Source organism: Petaurus breviceps, unplaced genomic scaffold, assembly GCF_028583685.1.
Source record: "Petaurus breviceps papuanus isolate PSGF00001 unplaced genomic scaffold, PetGlider_PUasm1.0 567, whole genome shotgun sequence".
In the NCBI taxonomy this organism is placed as follows: Eukaryota; Metazoa; Chordata; class Mammalia; order Diprotodontia; family Petauridae; genus Petaurus; species Petaurus breviceps.
The window spans coordinates 2,774,272-2,790,834 of NW_027186383.1; the positions used below are offsets into that span (position 1 = coordinate 2,774,272).

Sequence of the window (16,563 nt, forward strand, 5' to 3'; positions counted from 1 at the left end):
ACATTCTATTTTGAAGAGAGAAATCAGGTGTATGCCTTGTGGGAATAGGATATGAGGGAAATTGAATAGGTCTTTCCTGATGAGTTCTGAACCAGCTGTCCATTCATCTTCCCCAAGCTGATGGGAAAGACTCCCCAAAGAACTTCCCTTCCCTTTCTTCTCCTTGGCTACATTGATGTGGGGGGTGCTGAGAAGGTAGAGCAAGCCTACATCTGATATGTTTCCTTGATGAGGGGGAGGGGATGCTTTGAAGAGGAGAGCTGATTCTGAGGGCAGCTTGGCTATCCTTCAGTGGGGGAGGCAAGGACCCTTCTAAAAACATATGGAACCATCAAAGACATCCATGATCCATGGCTCAGATCATTGTGGGAATGGGGTATGTATATACATCACCAAATATGGAATTCTTCTGGTATTCATTACCATCATCTACACATTTGCAGTCCATCTGGTTACCAGGGGCTATGGGATTTTTCATTGTAAATGGCTTGTTTTTGTCATCTAAAATGTTTGATCCTGTGGCTCCATTTGGGTCTCAGGAAATTGGGTTTTCTTCATGTACATGGGGAGGCCTGTCTGGCCTGTGTGGTGCAGGGATTGCAAAGATCACTATAAGTTGTTTCCTTTTCTTTCTTTCTTTTTGGCTCTGTTCTTGTTTGAAAAACAGATTCTATAATCCCCTTATTTCTTTCTCTGGGGAAAACTGCTCCCAAATAGTCTGGAGGAAAGTTGTTTTCTCTTTCCAACTCCTACAGCACCACGCACTCATCAGCCTTTAATCGGTGTCTGTTCAGTGAATGATAGCTATACAGGGAAACTGGCACCATAGGAAGAGCTCTGGCTTTTCAGACAGAAGGCCTGGATGGAAAATGTCACCTCAGGTGGTCACTACTCAGCAGATCACATAGTAAGTCACCCCAGGTCTCAGTTTCCAGTTCTGTAAAAGGGAATTGGAACTATTCCAGGGAGTAGAAAATGAAGTGTGCCACTCACCTCCTGAGGGAGGGCAATAGAGTTAAGATGCACAAGGATACATCCACTTTTTTGGACACAACTGATGTGGAAATGTGTTTAACTTGACTCTGCATAATTCTTGTAGTTGTTTTTAACTGGGAGAGGGAGAGAAAAGACATGCTTGTTGTTTGAAAACATAACATAAAATACAATAAAAAAAAAAACAAAATCAGATCAGGGGTTGGAGTAGATGCCTCTGAGGTTTGTCCCTTCTCATTCTATATACTGATTCTGGGATCCCATGATCTGGAGTCACAGGCTTTGGGGTCAAATTCTGCCTCTACCTCTTACTTGCTGTTGACTTCATGCCAGGCACTATCCTTTTTGGGGCTTCAGTTTCCTCCTCTATGAAATGAGAGGTTTTGACTAAATTAGCAGTGGCAAACTGAAATGGAAATGGGAGCCACTAAGCCATATACAAGGATCCCGGTGGGTGCCATCCCTGTGGGTGTCATACTGGCTTAGAAAACTATGTATAACATCATCTCTGATATATCGAGTATTTCTTGTGTTCAATGTCCCCAATTCCATTTTAGCCTGGTTTGGGCTGCACTTGAGCTATTGTGGGCTGTGTGTGATACCTCTAGTCTAGAGGATGTCTGAGGTCCCTTCCAATTCTCTGATCCTACAGAAAAAGGAATGATTACTGCCACATTGTTCTGGATATATAAGGCTTCATTTTATGTGCAATTGGTATGATAAAATCTATTTTCTTAAGAGCTTGGATTCCAGGAAGTCAATTTATTAACTTAAATGCATCTTATTGATTGATGATGTCCATATTTATGTCAGAGTCACTGCCCATATGATCCATTCTCTCCAGATCAAACTCATCTTGTGTCAAAGAAAAACAGCTCCATACAGACTGGACTTTTGAGAGCCCGTCTGAGCACATCTCAGCTATTGTGCCTCTGCATTCCTCCACCTCTCTGCCCTGGAGAAGGATGGATGTGATGTTTCATATTCTCTTCTCTCTGACCTTCAGATGTCTTTGCCCAATACTTGAATTTCTTCTTCCTTCTGGTGACTGTTTCAATAACACAGTTGTAGTCTTTGTCTATGTTACTCTCACTTCTACTTCTTATGCTTTGCCTCCATTTAGACGAATCTGCCCATGTTTGGAGAAGTAGAATTTAGAGAGAAATGTCATTCAGGCATCATGTGTAGGCAGAGGTCAGAGCCAGAAAACTCTCCTCACTCTTTTCATTTCTATGCTTGACGTCGTGCAACTCAATGTATTCACATGGGGATGGTGAGAGGGGTGTGGCTGTTGTGCCCTAGAGTAATCAGGAAGACTTTATCCATCTTGATTCATGAAAACATGGCTCATATTCTAAACCCCTGCAATATTAAGGAATTTCAAGATCCCCCTGTTTTGATTTTTGTATTGGTTTTCAGATTGATTGTCTTAAAACCCAGAGCTTTTGAATCCCACTTGTGGGATGGACTTGTTGATGTGAAAAGAGAGGGCTGAACTGGGAGGAGCTGGTGACATAAATTTAGAGAGACACAAGCAAAGAGAGAGGCAGAATAATTTTTTGGAAGCAGCATCTTGGAGGCAGAGAGAGACTGAGAAGATTGCTGAGGGCTAGTTTGAATTGCCCAGGACTTTTGAGAGCTGCCACCCAGAGCTGCCAAGGACTGGAGACATGGCTGTTATGCTGGTACTTTGTCTGTCTGTTTTGATGTTGTTTTGCCAGATTTGTTCACTGGTGAAAGACAGTCCTGTTGTTGTAGAGGTCCTGGAACCTGGCTGTTGGTTCATAGCTCCTGAGACTCTTCTGCAGACAGAGAGTGAATTCTGTCCCCTGGTGAAGGACAGCCCTGTTGTTGCAGAGGTCTTGGAACCTTGATGTTGGTTCAGAGATCCTGTAGCAGCAAGCATCCCAAGTATCCCCAAGGTGGCTGCCAACACAGGTTCTTGACTCTGCTTTGTTAAAGGAAAGCAACTCAAAATGGGTTAACAAGCTTACTTTAATCAGTCATATATGTATTGTTTACCTAGTTCAGGGGAAAAAGTTCAGCACCCAGAACTTCAGAGCATACAGATAGAATTATCAAGACAGAGAAACAGATCAAATATACAGGTTTCCAACTGTCCAACCATTACAGCTCCTGAGACTGTTCTGCAGAAAGAGAGTGAATTGTGCCCACTGGCGAAGGACAGTGCTGTTGTTGCAGAGGTCCTGGAACCTTGCTCTTGGTTCAGAAGCCCTGAAGAAGGATTTTCTTGTTGTATGTTTACAGAAATCCTGGAAGAGGGTTTTGCTAATGTTTTGAGGAGTCCTAGGACTGTTCTGCAAACAGAGAATAAAGTAATGAAGACACTGGCAATGTATCTTGTGGCTCCCTGGCCTTTTTCTCCCCGGGAATAAACATTGCTGAGAACTTGCCTCATGTCAAGATGAAGAAAAGACCTCTCTTTGTGTATTAAATGCTGTTCTTAAGCTTGTTGTAAGTCTGGGGTAGATTTAGGTGTTGTAATGTCTGCAGGGCTGGGCTCAGAGTCAGCAAAAGCCAAGTTCAAATGCTGCCTCAGACAGTTGCTAAGCTGTGTGTCTCTGAGCAAATCATTTATCCTCTCTCATCTATAAAATGGGGATAATAAGAACCACTATATGCAAGGACTGTTGTGAAGATCAAATAGGCAGACACATATGCATGAGCAAACACAAATTTCCCAGTAGTTACCTATGAAAAGAAGTTTCAATATATACCTCCAGTCCATCACCTTTCTATTAAAGACAGGAGACTTCATTCATTGGCATACTTGAAGTATTATGAGCAATCCTGGTACTGATCAGGATTATGAAAATGTTTCATAGTTGTTTTCCTTTTCATGGTCATATTTATTTTATAAATTGTTCTGATTCTTCTCACTTCACTTGACATCAGTTCATATAAATCTTCCTCGGTTTCTCTGAATCCACCATTCTTAACACAGAATAATGTTGCATTGCATTCATATACCATCATTCAGTCATCCTTTCCTCACTTGATTTTCAAAGTCCTAAAGTTGCAATTCTTTGATCCTAAGAATAGCAACAAAAAGCTGCTATCATTATTTTTGTGCATGAGTCCTTTTCATTTTTCTTGGTGGTAGAGGTCTAGTTGGCCAACCTCCTCATTTTGTACATAAGTCTAGCCTTTCTCTTCTGCTCACTCAATCCTAAATTGGCAGAGGCAACATATTGATTTCAGAGATCTACAAGTGGAAAGGCTAGTATCACTTAAGATGATGGACTTAGAGCTGGCAGCTCTTGGGGTCACAGATTTCAAGCAGGAAGAAACCTCAGAAGTCATTGACCTTTCCTAACTTACTGGCCAGATGGGGAGCCTGAGGCCCACAGAGCTGAAGTGACTTTGACAAGAGCAAACATTTGTAGCAGCAAGCACCCCACCATTATAGATCTTGGGGCTGAATGTAATGGAAATGCAAATTTAAAGATCTTTTCTGACCCTAGGCTAAAGTGTACCTGGAGCCTGAGGTGGGAGGCTTGTTTTTCAGTAGATACTTTTTGATTGGCCAGTGGGTCCAGAAGGTTGTTACATTCTCTGAGCCAGGAGAAGGCTATATAAACCCTGATTTGAGGCTTTGTTTTGGGGCTCACTTTGAGAAGTGTTCTGTGATTTGATCAGATGAGACTCTAGGAAGCCATTGTTGAGAGCCCCCCGGCTTTGAAAAACCCAGATGTTGATTTGGTATGGATGTAATGGTTGGACAGCTTGGAAACCTGTCTATTTGATCTGTTTCTCTGTCTTGATAATTCTGTCTCTATATTCTGAAGTTCAGGGTGCTGACCTTTTTCCCCTGAACTAGGTAAACAATACATATTTGACTTATTAAAGTAAGCTTGTTAACCCATTTTGAGTTGCTTTCCTTTAACAAAGCAGATCCAAGAACCTGTGTTGGCAGCCACCCTGGGGACGCTGGGGTGCTTGCTGATATGACATGTAATTATTTAATGATAGAATCCAAATTTGAACTCAAATCCTCTAGCTTCAAGCCTTATCATCTAGATACCCCCTGTTGCCTCCACTATTTTGTCTGCATGACTGCCCCCCACCAACGGATCCCTGGAAGTGCTGGTCCTTTCTTGACCTCAACATGAAAATAACTTCAGGACAAGTCAGTGGATAAATCACTCTGCTTCTGTTCCTGCTTAATCTCATTCATTTCAAACTAACAAACAAAAAGCCCTCTTATGAGTCAGAGGGAACTACAACATATGTAGGTATCTTGAGACCCCAATTCATAAAAAGGACAGGATTGGCCTGGCGTCCAAGAATTCTTGGGCAAATATACAACTTTTCTAATTTCACACGGACACACACACACATGCATACAAAGAACATTTTCTGGATTAAAAGTCAAATATTTATGACTAACTTGTATTCTGAATTGCCACTGTTACTCTATTTATGGAGTGCTTGATTTCTGTCCCCCACAAAAGGAAAGCTGAGTCATTCTGATATGTACTTGTGTTGGGGGAAGACAATGATCTCTTCTTTCAAATTAAGGAAATGAGTTTCTGTGTGTGGCCCTAAATCCTGAGGTTTTCCCTGAGGATATGTCTTTGAAAAGACTTACACACAGGCTCCTAGATGCCCCTCCTTGGATCAATGTGCTGAGTCTTGTTTTCTCACTGATAATCACAAACTGCTCCCAACCCACCCCACAACTGGGAAGGGAACAGTGAGACCATGCATGGTTTAAATGAGAATACTTTAATCCCTCTCAATCATTATAACCTAGATGTATAGCTTAAGATTTCTGCTGCTGGTTGGTTTTCTATCATGTGTCTGAGCCCTTTGACATGGTAGAATTTTAAAGAATTTTTTTTGAGTTGAATTGATTTGCATTTCCCTTAAGAACATATGAAGAAAGGGGTGGCTAGGTGGCTCAGTGAGTAAAGAGCTGGCCCCGGAGTCAGGAGAATCCGAGTTTGATTCTGGCCTCAGACACTTAACACCCACAAAAAAATAAACTAGCCGTGTGACCTTGGGCAAGTTACTTAACCCCGATTGCCCTCCAAAAGGCAAAAAAATTAAAAAAGGATGAAAGAAACAAAGCAACATCTCTCTCCTTGAAGGAAGAAGAATTCCAAATCCACACACCTATTAGAACTTTGCTTTAATCTTTGATCTACTTGGGGTTATGTGTCAAGTAGTGAGGTCATTGAGTCAAAGGAATAAAATGGACAGAAGGACATTAAACTAACTTAATATCCAGAACAGTTGGGGGTGATTTCATTTTTTGCTTATGTATCTCTGGTGCCTACCACAATACCTGCCGTGTAGTAGGAACTTGTAAAATGTTTGTTGATTGACCAACTCATAGCTCTACCAACATGGTTGTCTTTCCACAGTCCCTCAGGCATTAAATGTTCTCATTTGGGGAGTGTTGGCTATTATTTCAGAAGATGGATCAAATTACTGGATCCATTCTTCCATAATCTGATTTTGCTATCAACTTAGAGATGCATTCTGGTTATTTCCTGGAGGAATTGTGATCTGAATGAGGTCACAGTCACATTTGAAGCTTTGGGACCAATAAGGCACCTCTTTCACTAAAGATAACTTTCTGCCTGAAAGACACAAAAGTCCTAGTCATTTTTCTTTATGATTGTAATTGCATGCACAGTGAATATTCAGATTTCAGCTCATGATTTTTTTTTCTTTTGAAAAATAAGAGTTTGCTTCCACATGGAGAAAACAATTTCTCTCTGGTTCTCCTAGGCTCAGCAGCCATGAAGTTTGTCATTGTCACTCCCTAAGGGAAATTTATTTTTCTTATCTGATGCGATATTAGCCATTCTGCACCATTCACTCTCCAAACCAGGATATGTTGCTCATCTTTGTTTGGTTGTGTGACTCATGGTGTCCTCCCAGTGACACACTCTCCCTTCCTCCCTACCCACAATCAAGGAAAGCATGAGATTGAAGTAGGCATGGGAATGGCAAAGTTGACTGAAAAGTGACAAAGCGTGTTCATCTCACAAGGACCTTCTGATTCCTTGTAGTGGCTAATGGGGATTATGCAGGAAGCCCTGGGGTGCAGCGGGAAACACTCAGAAGCTGGAGATTCTCCCAATTCTCCCCTTCTTGGCCAGCTCTAGCACTGTCCACCTCAACGGCCTTAGCCCACTCATGTCACCTTTTTTTCTTTCACCTCCTTCAGTTTCACTTCTTTGCACCTTGATTTCATCACTGATGAAAATGATTGGGTTGATCAAGGTAATCTTGAAGGTCCCTTTCTGCTCCCAACTCAGGGGCAGGCTTGTAGTGTTCTCACACTGCTTTTGCCTTGTGCGATTAGATGCTGAGGACTGCAATGAAGAGAAAGTATTTTTGAAGCCCTGGATTTAAGATGATCAAATCATGGATATAACACTGGAATGGACTCTAACAGCACCTACTGCAACTCACTCATTTTCCAGATGAGGCTGTTAAGTGACTTATCCAGGATTATATAGCTAGTAAGTATCAGAGGCAGGATTTCTACATGGGACCTCTCTTGGGCACTCCCGTGCTGGTACCTGCCCTCCTTCTCAGTGACCCTTCCATCTTCCCCCAAGACTCTTTTCTTTGTATTTATTCCATATACATTTGGCCATGTCTCTTCCAATAGAAGGCAAGCTTCTTGAAGCCAGCGACTTCTTCCTTTTTTTTTCCCCCTTTGTCATTGCATCCTTAACACCAACTGAATGCCAGGCACATAGTAAATGCTCACTGATTGATTTCTTGATTTAATGTGAGCTCATAACCTGTAACTCCAGAGCCCCTGACCATTCTACTGTGCCATTGAATTGAACTAGTCACAAAGCATCCAGTGTCAGAGTGACGGCAGGAAGTGATTACCCTGCCCAATTCCTCACCCCCTTTCCTTGCTTTGGCCTGTATGAACATCTCTCACCCTGGATGTCCAGAGAAATAGCCCTGTCTCCTATTTCTACTGACTTGTTGGAAATGGTCCCTCGTTTATGAGAAGAGAGATGGAGGCCAGGAATTTATTTATTTTTTCATTTAAAGCAATTTATTTTTCAAGTAACACACATTTAACTCATCTGTCTTTTCCAATATCTTCCTTCCTTCATCAATTCAGTAATTTTAGAAATAGCACCCTCCATCCCCCCAAAAAAAGCATTCTTTACACACAGTTATATAGCCTGCCAAAATAAATCTCCACATAAACTCTGTCCACACACACTATCTATACACACATATATGAATATTTATTCACATATGTGTATATATATATATTCATTTTAAGTTCATCATCTTTCTGTCAAAGAGCAGTATGTTTCATCTTTATGGCTTATCCCTGCATTGACAGGCATACAAAATCTTTCAAGTTTGTTTTTCTTTATAAGACTAATATATATGTGTATATATATACATACACATATATATATACATATGCACACACACATACATATGCATATGCACACATATAGTATTAGTATATGTACATGTGTATGTACATACACACACATATATGTTCTACTCACTTGTCTCTGCATCAGTCACTTCATAAAGGTCTTTCCAATTCCCTCTGAAATTGCCCCTTCATCATTTCTCATGACAGTGATATTACATCACATTCATATACCACAATTTATGTAGGTATTGCCTCATAGAGGACACCTCCTTAGTTTCCAATGTGTTTGTCCCTTTCCTTTTATGTCTTCAAGGTATAGACCTCGCAGTGGTACAGGGGACAAAAAGTATGCAAAGCTTGGTATCTTTCTGGTCGTGGTTCCAAATTGTTCTTTACGAAATTGAATCTGTTCACAAATCCACTGATAATGCATGAGAGTTCCAATTTTTCTACATTGTCTCCAACATTTATCATTTTCCTTTTTTATCATATTAGTCAATCAGATGGAACTGGGGTTGTTTTAATTTGCATTTCTCTAATCAGTAGTAATTTAGGGCATTTTTTCATATGACTATAAAAGCTTAAATTTCTTCTTCTAAAAACTGCCTGTTCATATCCTTTGACCATTTATCAATTGGGGAATGACTTGTATTGTTATAGAGTTGATTTAGTTCTCAATTTTTTTAGAAATGAGACCTTTATGAGAAACATTAACTGTAAAAATTGCTTTCCAGCTTTCTGCTTCTTTTCTAATCTTGGTTGCACTGGCATTTTTGTGCAAAACCTTTTTTAATTTAATGTAATCACAATTATTCATTTTTCATTTTGTAATGTTCTTTATCTTCCCTTCTCTATAGATCTGACAATTGTACTATTCCTTGCTCTCCTAATTTGCTTATGGTATCACCCCTTATATCTAAATCATGTATCCATTTTGACCTCATATTTGTATTCAGTGTAAAGTGTTGGTCTATGCCAACACAACATTTGTCTATGCATTTCTGCCGTACTATTTTCCATTTTCCCAGCAGCTTTTGCCAAATAGTGAGCTCTTATCCCAGAAGCTGGAGCCTCTGGGTTTATTAGCAAATTACTATAGTCACTGGCTACTGGCTTTTGTGTACCTAAGATATTTCACTGATCCACCACTCTATTTCTTAACTAGTATCAAATAGTTGTGATGATTGCTGCTTTATAATACAGTGTTAGGTCTGGTACATCTAGATCTCTTTCCTTTGCTTTTTATTTTCCATCAACTACCTTGAAATTCTTGATCTTTTGTTCTTCCAGATGAATTTTGTTATGATTTTTTTCTAGCTCTACAAAATAATTTTTGGTAGTTTGCTTGGTATGGCAGTGAATAAGTAAACTAGTTTAGGTAGAATTGTCATTTTTAGTATATAAGCTCAGCCTACCCATGAACAACTGATATTTTTCTGGTTGTTTGAATCTTACTTTATTTGTATAAAAATTATTTTGTAGTTATGTTCATATAGTTCCTGGGTTTTTCTTCACAGGTAGACACCCAAATATTGTATATTATCTGAAGTCATTTTAAATGGGATTTCTCTATCTTTTGATGCTGGATATTGTTAATAATATATAGAAATGTCAATGATTTATGTGGGTTTGTTTTATATCCTGCAATTTCGCTAAAGTTGTTAATTATTTCAAGAAGACTTTTTAGTTGATTCTCTAAGTATGCCATCATATCATCTGCAAAGAATGTGGCAGTTTTTCATTTATTTTAGGACTTGTTTACAATGTTTAAACGTTTGTTTACAATGAAAGATACATAAAAGTGACAGGTAGAAGGAGAAAAGGAGAAGAGAGGAGGGAAGAGGAGAGAAAAGAGGAGGGGAGAATGGAAGGGAGGGGAGAGGAGAGGAGGGGAAGGGAGAGGAGGAGAGGAGAGGAGGGGAGAGGAGAGGAGAGGAAAGGAGGGGAGAAGAGAGGAAGGGAGGGGAGGGAAATGGAGGGGAGAGGAGAAACATATAAACACTTTTGTATTCTTCTTGGCAAGGGTGTCCAGATTTGTTTTAAAATGGCAGCACTGAACCAATCCTTACTTCACCATGTCTTCTTCATTTCCATTTTCACATTCTGAACAAGTGCCTCTAAATTTAGAGCTGGCATAAAATGATTTGAAGATTTCCTGGCAGAAAGTAATGAGCTTAATGGGCCTCCTGACAAATTGTCGAAAATTTCATTTTCTAGCGTCCCTCAGTTTGAACCACTTATGGGGATTCTTTCCTAACCAGTGCCAGACACATCCTTGTTCAGAATAACTGAGCTTCGGTTCAGATCGATGAACCTATTTGAAATGGGCTTCTGACAAAATCAAATTATATCCTTATGAGACTGAGCAGTTTGAGGAAGGAGTTGGCTGTTAACACCTGTCATATTTAATTGTGAAAAGCTAATCTTCCCATTGAGAGGTGTGGGTCCTCAAAAAGTACAGCTATGTAATCAAAGCAGTAGCATTCAAGGAACAGTTCTATTTCAAGTGCGCTAGGAAAGATAATTCTTGTCTCTTTCTCAGTCCATCCTGGACAAGTGCTTCCCTGGATTTATTAAGTGAGCTCTTCTTGGCCACTGATTCCATGATATCTGATGGTCACTCACACTCAGCTCAGGGCTTTCATTATATGAACTTTCTTTTTTTCCTTTGAAGCCAGAGGTGAGAGAAATCTGCCACGTGATCCATATTCTGCAGGGAAGGAATGATGATCACATGCAGCAGTGATTGGTCTCAGGGGGAAAGAGCCTTCTCTGTGAAGTAGAACTTGACATGGAACATGCAGTTGCATTAAATTTATTCACCAAACACTAACTGAGTATGCATTTCCCAAAAAAGCACACATCTGGGCCCTGAGTACACGAGAATGGCTAAGACATTCGGTGTGGGGCAGGAAAAAAGAACACTGGACTTGGGAAAAAGAACAGATTCACATTCTGGCTTAGTTTGACCCCTGTCTAACCTTGAGCAACTCACTTAGTCAGTCAACAAGCATTTATTAAAGGCTACTACTACTTGCAATGCAATACACAAAGCATTGGGGACACAAAGAAAGTTACAAAAAATCCTTATCCTAATGGGGGGAACCTATAAATCAATGTATCAGGTGCACATGGTGTAAATGGCTTTGTTTGTACAGAGAAAGGACATATAGAAAGGATGTTGTCAAAGTAGAAACAAAACACGATTTGGCAAAAGATCGGACGTGTGGGGGATGTGAGGGAGGAATCCAAGGTAACACTGAGGCTGTGGATCTGGATGGCTGGGACAATAGCAGTGTCCTTGACATCAACAGGACTGTTGAGAGGAGAGGATCATTTGAGTGAAAAGATAATGATTTCTCCTTTGGATATTCAGAGTTTGAAATGCCTATGGGACATCCAGTTCAAGGTGCCCCAAAGGAAGTTGGTGATGCATGACTGGAGCTCAAGAGACTAAGTCTGGTCCTAGAGAGTCACCTGGGGACAATCCTGGCCTCAGGAATAGGCAAATTCTGTTACCCTGAACTTCTGCTCCATTGTTGGCAGGTTTTCTTATTCCTGGAATCCCCACTCAAACCATTTCTATCTATTAAAATCTTCCCACTAATTTGATGAAAAACAAATGAATCACAGTGTCTCATAATCAGAAGGGAACATCAGAGACATCTACTTTAATCTGGTCATAGAGCCATTCTTTAAAGACCTCAAATGAAAGAGAAAACCACCACCTCCAAAGACTGCCCATTGCCCTTTGGACAGCAGCGCTTCTTGGGAAGGTTTTCCTTGCACGAAGCTGAAATATGGCTCTTTTAAATTTCTACCCATTACTCCTGTATCTGCTCTCTGCAGCCAAACTGAATGAGTTCAATCCCTCTTCAGTGGATCAACCTGTCAAATACATGTAGATGGCTATCACTTCCCTCCTTGCTCTTCTTCTCTCTTGGTTAAACATCCTCAATTACTTCAACTAGACTTTTCAACGGTCTTGTTTCCATCCCCTGGACAGCTTCCTACTTAACCATATCCTTCCAGGAGTGTGACAGTCAGAGTTGACCATGATCCTCTGGGTGTGGCCCTTTCTGGGCAGAGCACTATGAGAATGCTGCTTCCCTGTCCCTGGACACCATCTCGCAAGGTAGCCCGAGATCTCACTGGGTTTCTGGCCTTCCACGCACACGTTTATCATTCTGAGATTATCATGGACTATTGTCAGATATTTTCTAGACAAAATTCTGTATAGTCATGTTTCCCCTCCCTTGAACTTTTGAATCATAGTGTAAGATTATAATTTTATATCTGTGTAATTTCATCTGCTGAATTGAAATTTCCTGCTATCTTCATGATGTTTGCCTTGCTCCTTCAGCCTAAAGCAATCTTTCTCCCCTTTAGGTGACAAGAGGGCATTTTCAGAGACTAGAGAGGCAACTGGTTTCTCTGTCTCACGGATGGTTATATGCAAGCATTGCCCCTGGGAAACAAAACAAGAGGCTAGTTCTTGACTTATGAAGCAAAGAGAACTTGTTAAAGGTTTCATGATGATGGGGATGAGTGCTGGAACTTGAAGGCTTCCGATGTGGTTCTGGAGTTTATGGTATAACTTCCTGGCATCTGCATACTATGGTTGTTGGAAAGATTAGATATAAAGGACCCAGCACTGTGCCCACCACACAGTAGGTGCTTAATAAATGCTTGTTTCCTGCCTTCCTTCCTCCTTCCTGTCTCAGTGACTCGTCCATCTATGGGACTTCTGTGGTGGGCAGACAAATTTGACCTTTAGCAATGTGCTGTGCCAGCAGTGGTCTTTGGTGGCACTGGGATTGAGTCTGTATTTTTTTTTTGTTATATGGAGAATAAAAGTTCTATTTCTGAAATAGTTTATTAACAAGTCTAGACTTTGGTTTGACCTTAAAGATTTTGGAAGAACCCATTGTCTAAGTCTAGATATACACAGATGACCTCATGAGCAGCACTTCTGACCCCTGATTGGTCTGTTTAGTTCACCTCAACACCCTAGGAAGCTTTATACATAAATGACTGTCATCTGGATGGAGTCTTACACTGAACACTTTACCAATTTAAAAAAATGTATGTTTCATATCTGTTCACCCTAAAGTCAATGTACAGTTAGAACGTTGGGGGTAGCAGCTGTAGCTTACTCACTGGATGAACTTGGAAGAAGTCATCATTTTTCTAAAATTGCAGTAGATTAGGAAGAGAACAAGGCCTTTTACAAATGCTGCAGGTTCTGGGGAGACATGGAGCTTCTAAGATCAGCTGAGATGTTCCGAGTGGTTATGACATACTTCCAAAGAAACTATGAACTCTTAGCATTCACCATGAAAGGGCACAATGCACTCTTCTCAATCCATTTATGACTTCTATTGAGAAAGGAAAGCTTCCCACAGGGGTTTGCACAGTGGCAGGTTCAATGTACAATAAGTAATGAGCAGATCCCATCCCAAAGGGATTATAAGAAGGTCGATCCAGTGCATGTAATAAATGTGCAATGAAGCAGCTGAAGCATATTGGACTCACTCTCCCTTAAGTTTTAGAATTATCCTTGCAGGGAAACTCTTCAGAGAAAAGCAAGCATTTCATAGTCAATCACCATTTCCTCCAATTAGACAATTCTCACCTTGTCTAGGAGAGGAGAGGCACATGGTCACCCATTCATTCCAGAGCAGCATTAAAGCAAAGTGGGGACATGCAATGATTGTTTTGTTTTCTGTTTGTCTGCCTGCTTGTCCAATTACAGGCATTTCTGAAAGGGAGATACATGTAGAGAGTCCCAAAGAATTCTGCATGCTAACGTTTCCCTGGAGTTGTTCAGGCATGCCTTGTCTGCTCATCTTAAAATAATAGCTTCCTTGCCTTGCCAATCTCAACTCTTTTTGGAAAGATCACAAGTAAAATGGGTTTTCTCATTGGCCTAAATACAGACTGATTCCTCATGGCCTAAATCCAGTTAGGAACAATCAACAAAAAGAAAACTAGAGGGAAAGGGGAATGTACTGTGGATTTTACCAATACAGGGACTCCTGGAAGAGCCAATCAAGCGCCTTCATCAACACAGGGAACACCTTCTCTGAAGCTTAGAGTGCCAAAGGGGCTGAGGGATTAAGTGACATGCTCAGGGTCACACAGCCAGGGTGGATGAGAACTGAGGTCTTCAGGGGTCTGCCTCCAGAACTCTTTCTGCCTTGCCATGAATTAGTCTGTGCAAACTGAATGTCTAGAAAATGTTTTGCCTTCAGAGAACCTCTGTTATGACTTCCAAGTCACAAAATGGAATGTCTTCCTAAAACAGCTGTTCCCCACCTCCCAAGAGTATAGGGGGAAAGGGAGGGGCAGGGGCAGGGGCAGGAGGAGGTTTCCAAGATGATGTGAGACCTCAACCTCTCCAGCAGGAAAGGGGCTGGAAGCCATCAGCCACCTCTTCTCTGTTACCAGAGCCTTTGTTCGCTGCCTTGGAACACTAGGTTGTATTTTTCGTTTGAGAAGTACAGAATTCTTACCCTCTAACATGAAATTGGAATAGAATAGCACTCTGCAGGCTGCACAAATGTTTATACCCACATATGTGTACATATATATGTGTATATTTGTGTCTATGCATGTATGATGTATGTATGTGTGTATGTGTATACATACACATACATGAAGTGGACAAGTCTGGCAGCATAGGAAGCAGTTGGATTCCTACTCCCCTAATGGATATGCAGCCCAGGCTTCTTGCTAATTCATTCATCTGTTCAGTCATCCATTATTCAGGTATTGTTGAGTCTTTTCTGTGTGTATTCAACCCACTCACTCCATGTTTCTACTAAATGAGCCCCAGGTAGGGTTGCACAGGGCATGAACATTTCTGTGAATTCAGGTGAATAGAGGCAGTGTTCCATAATGGCTAGAGAGAAGGTCCAGGGTTCAGGGAGGCCTGGGTTCTAGTCCCATCCCCTGGATGTGTGACTTAGGCAAAGCAGGGAAACTGCCCGAGTTCCCAGTCGACTCTCTAAGGTTCTACCTACATTGGAAAATTGCCAGTGCTGCTCTGGCAGAGGTGCGTTCCTCAGGGAAGTTCCCCAGTTTGGAAGCATCCTCATTCTGATCCTGTCCCTCTACTCTCAAAAGGCTTCCCTTATGTTTATTTCAGTATTTCAGGAATTTGGACCAGACCTTTCTTCTCTTTAACACCCACACATCATTGATATAGAAATGAATTATGAAGCTTGTGGAGTCCCTCAAAGGCATCTCTGACCATGCCAGGGAATCACATCTGCCCACAAGAAGTGGGCTTCAAGATATGTGCACTCCATTTATTGCTGTTCCTTCATACATTGTCCTTGGTCTTTACCTTGAGTTTTCCCTGCATGTCTCTGGCCTTGGAGAGCTCCTATCACATAGCACATTGACATCTATAAAATGGGGATATTAAGGGCACCTACCTCAAAAGGCCAGCCTGAGGATCAGGTGAGATGGCATCTGGGGCACCCTATAGAAGCCTGGCATATGCTGCTGGTTATTGTTGTTGGCATTTTATTGAAATGACAGTCTGATGTTAAGCATACCAACATAAAAGCCAAGGGACTTAACTGCTCTGGGCCTAATTTCCTTGCAAGAAAGAAGAGGTGACCATGACCCAGTGAAAGGGCAGGCTAATCCTCCTTATACCCTTGGAGGGGAAGCTTAGATTACACTAATGTTCAATAAATGATGTCCGTTGCGATGACCCTGAGGCATCATGGAAGGGCTAAACATGTTTGGTAAACATTGCTTTACGTTAAGAACCAGTCTGGCTTCAAGAGAACTGGACTCTTCCTCTGCAGAGACTGTGGACGAGGCATGGAGGATGCCCCCATGCTCGGTGCTGTGGGAGAACACCTGTCTGCTTGTCTAGCTGCCTGCCTCCCTGCCTTTTCATTGCCCAAGCCAATGTCTGCTGGTGGATGGAAGCCTCTCGTGTCTTCCTCTCCCATCCCCTGTGCAGTTACCTGCCCGCAAACACTGTCTCCAGTCTTCCGTTATGCTGGCTTTCTCCGTCTGTCTTCCAGCCTCTCTGTGTTGTTCCTGTCGCTCTAACCTCCCTGTCTCAGGGATTCTGTCTTCTCTCTGCTTCTTTCTACATCTCATTCTGTCTGTCTCTGTCTCTCTGTCTCTCTCTGTGTCTCTCT

The 16,563-nt window shown here is 41.4% G+C and overlaps 1 long non-coding RNA gene across 1 annotated transcript in view; it reads left to right on the forward strand.

Annotated features, from left to right (window-relative positions):
* The first annotated feature begins 558 nt into the window (after window positions 1-558).
* LOC138173218 (uncharacterized) overlaps window positions 559-16,563 on the forward strand; it is a 410,193-nt gene continuing 394,188 nt past the window's right edge. The window contains exon 1 of the long non-coding RNA XR_011171348.1: window positions 559-570. This is a non-coding gene — a long non-coding RNA (uncharacterized lncRNA). The remainder of the gene's footprint in view (window positions 571-16,563) is intronic.